This window comes from Nannospalax galili, unplaced genomic scaffold (genome assembly GCF_000622305.1).
Source record: "Nannospalax galili isolate Female #2095 unplaced genomic scaffold, S.galili_v1.0 scaffold820, whole genome shotgun sequence".
NCBI lineage: Eukaryota > Metazoa > Chordata > Mammalia > Rodentia > Spalacidae > Nannospalax > Nannospalax galili.
Window position 1 is genome coordinate 264,314 of NW_008346549.1, and position 6,584 is coordinate 270,897.

Sequence of the window (6,584 nt, forward strand, 5' to 3'; positions counted from 1 at the left end):
ATGTATTATAAGTGCTTCATTTGCATGTATGTAGGTGAACCACATGCATGTCTGGTGCCCACAGAAGCTGGAAGAGGGCTTTGGATCCCCTGGAACTGGGATTAAGGAGAGGTATTAACAGCTATGTAGGTGCTGGGAATTGAATCCAGGTCTTCTGCAAGAGCAGTCAGTGCTCTTAACAGCTGAGCCATTTCTCCAGCCCAATATTTTCAGCTTTTTGAGGAACCTTTATATTGATTTCCATTATCAGCTGCATGTGATGCTAATCTTTGTTGTCAACTTGACTGGATTTGTAATCAGTTAAGAGATAAGCCTCCAGGGCACACCCGCAAGGGATCATCTAGATTGAGGTTAACCTCTGAGACAAGGACAGCTCAGTCACAAGGAAGTGGGAAGGAAAGAGGCTTTTGTGTTGTTTGCTGTGTTGCCTGCACAGCTGTCTTGTTGCCTGTTCAGCTATCTTGTTGCTGTTGTTGCTGCTGCTACATCCCTTTACTTATTTCAGAACCCAGTTCCTTCAAAGTTCCAAAGTGGATGAAGACTACTGGCTTTCCAGGAATCCTCCAGGTCTTCAGCACCAGCTCAGTCTGCTGAGGCCAGCCTTGGGGACAGAGCATCTACCAAGTTCTTCAGCCTCTCCAGTGTGAGACAGCACTGCTGGACCACCCAGACCGTATTGTGTAAGTTAACTTCATGAATCCTCTCTATTATGTGCTCCCCTATCACATCAGTTCTGTTCCCCTAGAGAACCCTGACTAATACACTGCACAAGTTTGCATTCTCACCAGCAGTGAATTAAGGGTTCCTCTTTCCCCACATCTTCGCAAGCATTCGCAGCCATTTTTCAGTTCTTTCTGAGTGAGAAGGAATCTTAAAGCAGTTTTAATTTGCATTTTCCTGATGGCTAAGGATGTTGAAACTTTCTGCTTTTTTAAAAAGTTTGTTTTATGAATGTATGAGTGTTTTGCCAGCGTGTATGTAAGTGCACCATTTGCACACAGTACTCATAGGGGCCAGAAGAGGGTGTTGGATTCCCTGGAACTGGAGTTATAGACAATTGTTAGCTGCCATGTGGGTTCTGGGAACCGAATCTGGGTACTCTGAAAGAACAGTCAATGCTCTTAACCACTGAGTCATCTTTCCAGCCCCTACTCTGAATTTCTTAAAACCTATTAAAATGATATTTTTGAACATATTAGGTGTTTCAGCAAGCCTTAAAATGCTATTTGTTTATATAAAACAGCATTCAGTAGAGATAAAGTTTTCACCAAGCAATGAAAAGTAATGCTATCTACCTAGAGTTTGATAAGATTTCCTTTCAAAACAGGTTCTAAATTTTAAAAATCATATTTATATTCATTCATAAATTAGGGAGAGAGAGAGAGAGAGAGAGAGAGAGAGAGAGAGAGAGAGAGAAGAGAGAACTTGGAGAAATCTAATCATTAAGTTTTAAATGATTTATTTAATAAAAAGATAAAAGACAAAACCTTTGTTCTTTAAGCCAGTTTATTAAACTAAGCATTACTAAGGCACAAGTTCTATCTCAGGATATTTGAGAATTTTAATAACCTTTAATTACAGTTAACTTAGTTATGCTTATGTCACCTTTCTTTAGGTTTTTACTTCCACAACATTTTTACAAAATACTAGTGATAGAGTTCAGGCCTATAGTCATGCTTCCCCCAGTGCAGCAAGGCCTCATAATTTTGCAAACCCCCACAGGACAAGTTTTGCAAGGCCCCATGGATTACAGGAACTGTGTCAATAGTTATGCTGACCATCTGCAGATAGATGGTACATGGGTACAATCTGTACCCATGACCCAAGACCCCATGACTGCAAGAGCTGTCTTAGCTCAAGCTGCTTCCCCTTGATAAGCTTCACAATGTGCAGACCCTGCTTCCTGCCAAAACTGTAAAGATTATTTTTGCTGCCTTCTGCATTCCCAATTCTCTGTAAGAACTTCCCTAGCAGTCATCAGGCTGCTGGTTACTTTCAGTCCTGTGCTGAATGCCAGCCCCTGCGACCCTCCACAATGAACTTCACTTTGCCGGAGTCCTCCAGTGTTTTCTGTGGGAATTCCCTGTACAATTTATCTAACATCTTGTGCTGTGACTCAGATCACAGCTCTTGGAGGTCTCCAGGGAGGACTGTGGCTGGGCCAATCAATGGTTACTGGCCCCTGCACTCGCCACCAATTCGGCTCTGAGGTACCTCCTCTTCCTTCACTGCCCCACCAAGCCCTTGCCTCTCCAGCTCCTTGATTCTCCTCTTAGGACCCTCTTCTTCCTTTTAAGCTCCAAGGTCATTCCCAAACCTAGCCTAAGGCCACTGGGTGACACTGGTCTCCAAGACCATTGCGCTGACAGCATGGTTACTGTGCTTTGCCCAAGCCCATCTGGTGGGTGGATCTACCCACCCATCACACTCAAGTCCTGTCACTTAGAGTTTCTTCAGTCCAGAGACTCACCCTCACAAAGGAGCACAGCCATCTTCCCAGCCCGCTAAAAGGTTTTCTAGCTACCCCTCATGACCAGGGGTCCCTGAGACATTAGTAGCCTATTACCTATGTAGGGGGTGCAAGCCTCTTGTCTTGAGGCTTTATTGGTGGTCTGTGTAAACCTTTTGGGTTTAGATTTGGTGAACCAGGATCTCCTCTCTCTCTTTCTCTCTCTCTCTCTCTCTCTCTCTCTCTCTCTCTCTCTCTCCCTCCCTCCCTCCCTCCTTCCCTCCCTCCCTCTTGCCCTCCACGCTTCTTCCCTCTTATTCTGTCTCCTTGCTGTGCCACACTGCCAAACGGACTTTCTGAGCCTTATAAAAAATGCACCCGTGCATCAGAAAGTCCCACATATTTCCCCTCCCTAGTCACAGGACGCTGCTTCTGAAGATTTGGGACACTCTCTCTTCCTCAGGACTCCCTTCCATTATGGTATACCTCTCTGGTTGGCAGTCCCACACTCATTTGCCTGGCACACTTCTCACTTCATGCCTCTTTTCCCTCTTTGTCTTGCTCTCCTGTTTCTTGTAGCCCTAGCTCTCCCTCCCGAAATCTTGTCTACCATCTCAGACTCTGTATCCCTTGGTGAAAAAGATCTTTACTGCCTCCTATTACTCACTCAAGCCCTTTTTCACTTTCTCTTTGCCATTTGCCTAGCCCACCATGGGAACCTCTCAATCTAAACCTACAGGCCTTTCCCCCGACACCTGTCTCCTCCAGTCTCTCAAACCATTGGGGCTCTTAGATAGTTAGGCCAAAGCATCTCAAATTTTTCTGCACCATGGCCTGGCTGTAGTATAAACTGGACAATGGCTCCATCTGGCCAGACTCTGGAACTCTAGATTTCAACATTCTAAGAGATTTAGACAATTTCTGACTTAATGGCAAATGGTCTGAATTCCCTTATGTCCAAGCCTTCTTTGCCCTCAACACAAGGCCCTCCCTCTGTGCCTCCTGCCACATGCACCAAAGTTTTCCTTGCTAAAACCACCCGGAGTGACTCAGAGCCTTCTGCCCCAGAGCCTTCTGCTCCTCCTCCATATTCTCTTACTTTAGCTGTTGACCCCAACTTGGCAGACGAATGATCCCCAGTGGCCTGCCATTGCTCTCCTCCTCCTCCCAACCATCTTCCACTCCTCAACCAACCTCTTCTACACCTCAACCAATCCCTCCTATTCCTCAACCAACCCCTTCCACTCCTCAACCAAACTCTCCTATTACCACTACCCAACCAAACTCCTCTGCTACCCCACCTCCACTGTCTTCCTCTTCCTCTTCCTTCTCCCCTCCTCACCACCCTCCCAACCATCCTCCTATTTTCCCACCCCTCCACCCTCCCTTAGGTCTCTCTTCAAGGGAATTCAAGATCTCTAACACCTTTCCTCCACTCTCTCCTCCACACCCCGTCCTGCTCCCCCCATTTCTGCCACTGCCCCTATGCTGGCCTCACCCTCATGTATCATGGATATTCCCCCTGATTCCCCATCCCCCACCTTTAGCCTTTCCATTCCTTTACCCCTCCCTGCACAATCTTCTGTGTCCCATCAGACCCACTCTCAAACAGAATCCCAACCTCAATCCCAAACCCCTGATAGCATCTTTCCCCTCAGAGAGGTAGTGGGTGTTGAGGGGGTTGTTAAGGTCCACATCCCTTTATCCCTCAGTGACCTGGCTCAGATTGAAAACAGGGTGGGATCATTTTCCACTGACCCCACCAATTTCATTAAGGAATTTAAATACCTAACCCTTAGTTATGACCTGACCTGGCATGATATTTTCATGAGTCGCCAGTCTACCCTCTCTCCCAGTGAGAGAGACAGGGTCTGGACAGCTGCTCAAGAGTACACTAATGAAGTCCATTTGACTGACCAGACCTGCCCCATTGGGTCTGTAGCTGTTCTCTGACAGGACCCTGGCTGGAATTATCAGCCCCCACCAGAGGGATAAGATGGCTTCTCTCCAGGCAGGGCTTTGAGGGACCAGATGGTCACCTGCCTTCTGGCAGGCCTTCAGAAGGCCTCACCCCCCAAAGTTGTTAACTTTGATAAACTAAGAGAGATTACCCAAAATCCCACTGAAAACCCTTCTCAATTCATGGCCAGGCTAACTGAGGCCTTAATTCAGTACACCCAGTATGATCCAGAGTCTAGGGAAGGACAGTTTATGCTCAACCACCACTTTATTTCACAATCAGCTTCAGATATCAGAAGCTTAAGCATTTAGATAAGGGCCCTGAGATTCCCCCCCCCCCCAACCAGGGAAATCTATTGGATTTGGCATTTAAAGTGTTCAATAACAGAGAAACAGGAGAGGGCAGACAAGATTACCCTGTCTAGACCAAAAGACCAGCTGATGGCTCTAACCCTGAAGGCTCCTCCAAAGAATATGGCAGACTCCAATGGGGCCCAACAACTGCCACCAGGTCCCTGTTTCAGATTTGGACATACCATTGGGCAAAGCTGTGCCCCAACCCACGACCACCTCCTGGACCTTGTCCCCAGTGTGGGCAGTGGGGTCACTGGAAGGTCGATTGCTCTTCTTTGCCATGCCAACGTAGGCTGATCACTTCCCCGCCCCTGCTCACTTTACAGGGATCTGTGGATGGCCTTCTGGGCATGGCAGCTGAAGACTGATGAGGCCCTGACTCCTTGGCCCCCACCTCCTCGATGACCATCACCATGGAGGAGCCCAGGGTAACAGCAACAGTGGCAGGTAAGACCATGTCATTTGTCATAGATACAGGGGCCACTTGGTCTGTCCTCCTTTCCTACCCTGGTAAACTTTTTCCCTCACAGATCTCCATGGTGGGGGTCAATAGGAAGTCCCACACCCCTAGAACAACAGGACAGTGGCAGCCTTGTCTCTGTGCTCTGGCTGTCGCAGCCCTGCTGGCCCAGGAGGGAGTCAAGGTCACTTTAGGTCAGTACATTTCTGTTCTCTTCCCCCATCACCTTAAGGACTGTATCCTGGAAATTACTCAGTCCCCGGAAAAGCATGGGCAACAGACAAGCATGGGGCACCCTGGAAAAGAGGGGTGGAGCCAGCCAACCTGCTGCGGAGAGTTAGCCAAGCCACTGTGAGATAGGGTGCGGCCTTTTTGGGAACTCCTGGGAGTGAGCTGTATGGCCTGAGAATGACGAGAATGGTGAGAATGGCCAGCGGACACCCTGCCTGTCCTGCAGGCTCTGCAAGGTGAGATGAAGCAGACTGTGGAGATGGCACATGGGCACGTGGTGTGAAAGCGATTGGGAATGATGGGGTGTGGGGGTTATGAGGAGCTGTTTCTTTGTAAGTCATCCCCTCCCAAAGTTATATAAAACAGTACCAAACCCAAATGAAAAATGTCGTATATTAGTCTGTGAGCCATGGGGCCTCAGCATCCATGCACATGAACCTCCCAAGAAGGGAAAATGGAAGAAAATTTAGTGCAACAAATTGATGTAGTACTGCTGGATAGAGGAACTGAGGGAGTCCCAGTAGAACTTGGGGATGTGGGCCTGGGAAAGTGGCATGGTTCCAGCAGCGTTTGGTGAGCCACTTGAAAGGGAGCTGAGTACAGATTCCCAAATCCAGAAGGGTGGAGATGGGAGCCACAAGGAGTCCCGTGAAGTAATCGACACATCCAGGAGAAGTTGGCGGAAACCCAGGGGAGAGCAGGGCCAAACCCCATAGGCTTAAGGGGGCTAGCTATACTCATATGCATTATACAATGGATCATTAAATATATAATTAGAATGATGGAGGCCACGCAGACGTGGACAGACTCAAAGAGAAAAAAATCCCATGACCACAGCTGTGCTGTAAATGTGGGGAAATATCTCAGTTGCTAAAAAAATTGGAGTCCACCTCCACGTGGATCTGAAAACTTAAAGATTATAGAGAGCCTGGAAAAAAAAAATCTTACAAGCAAGAGAGGAACCCAGAGAGGGGGTGTAGCCACTTTGCATAATAAAACATTTTCCCAAGGCAGAGCAAGCTGAAAAGGCCAGGGAGTTAATGGCAGATTCAGTTTCAGCCACAGAGCTTGAGGAGAAAACAAAACAAAACAGGACATTTTAACTTGTGTAAGGTTAGAGGACCAGGGGTC

At 47.6% G+C, this 6,584-nt stretch overlaps 1 long non-coding RNA gene across 1 annotated transcript; it reads left to right on the plus strand.

Annotated features, from left to right (window-relative positions):
- The first annotated feature begins 512 nt into the window (after positions 1 to 512).
- On the plus strand, positions 513 to 5,811 carry LOC103742043. The gene is made up of 3 exons (XR_607606.3): positions 513 to 680; positions 5,089 to 5,209; positions 5,455 to 5,811. It is a non-coding gene; the product is annotated as an uncharacterized LOC103742043 (long non-coding RNA).
- The last annotated feature ends 773 nt before the right edge of the window (positions 5,812 to 6,584 follow it).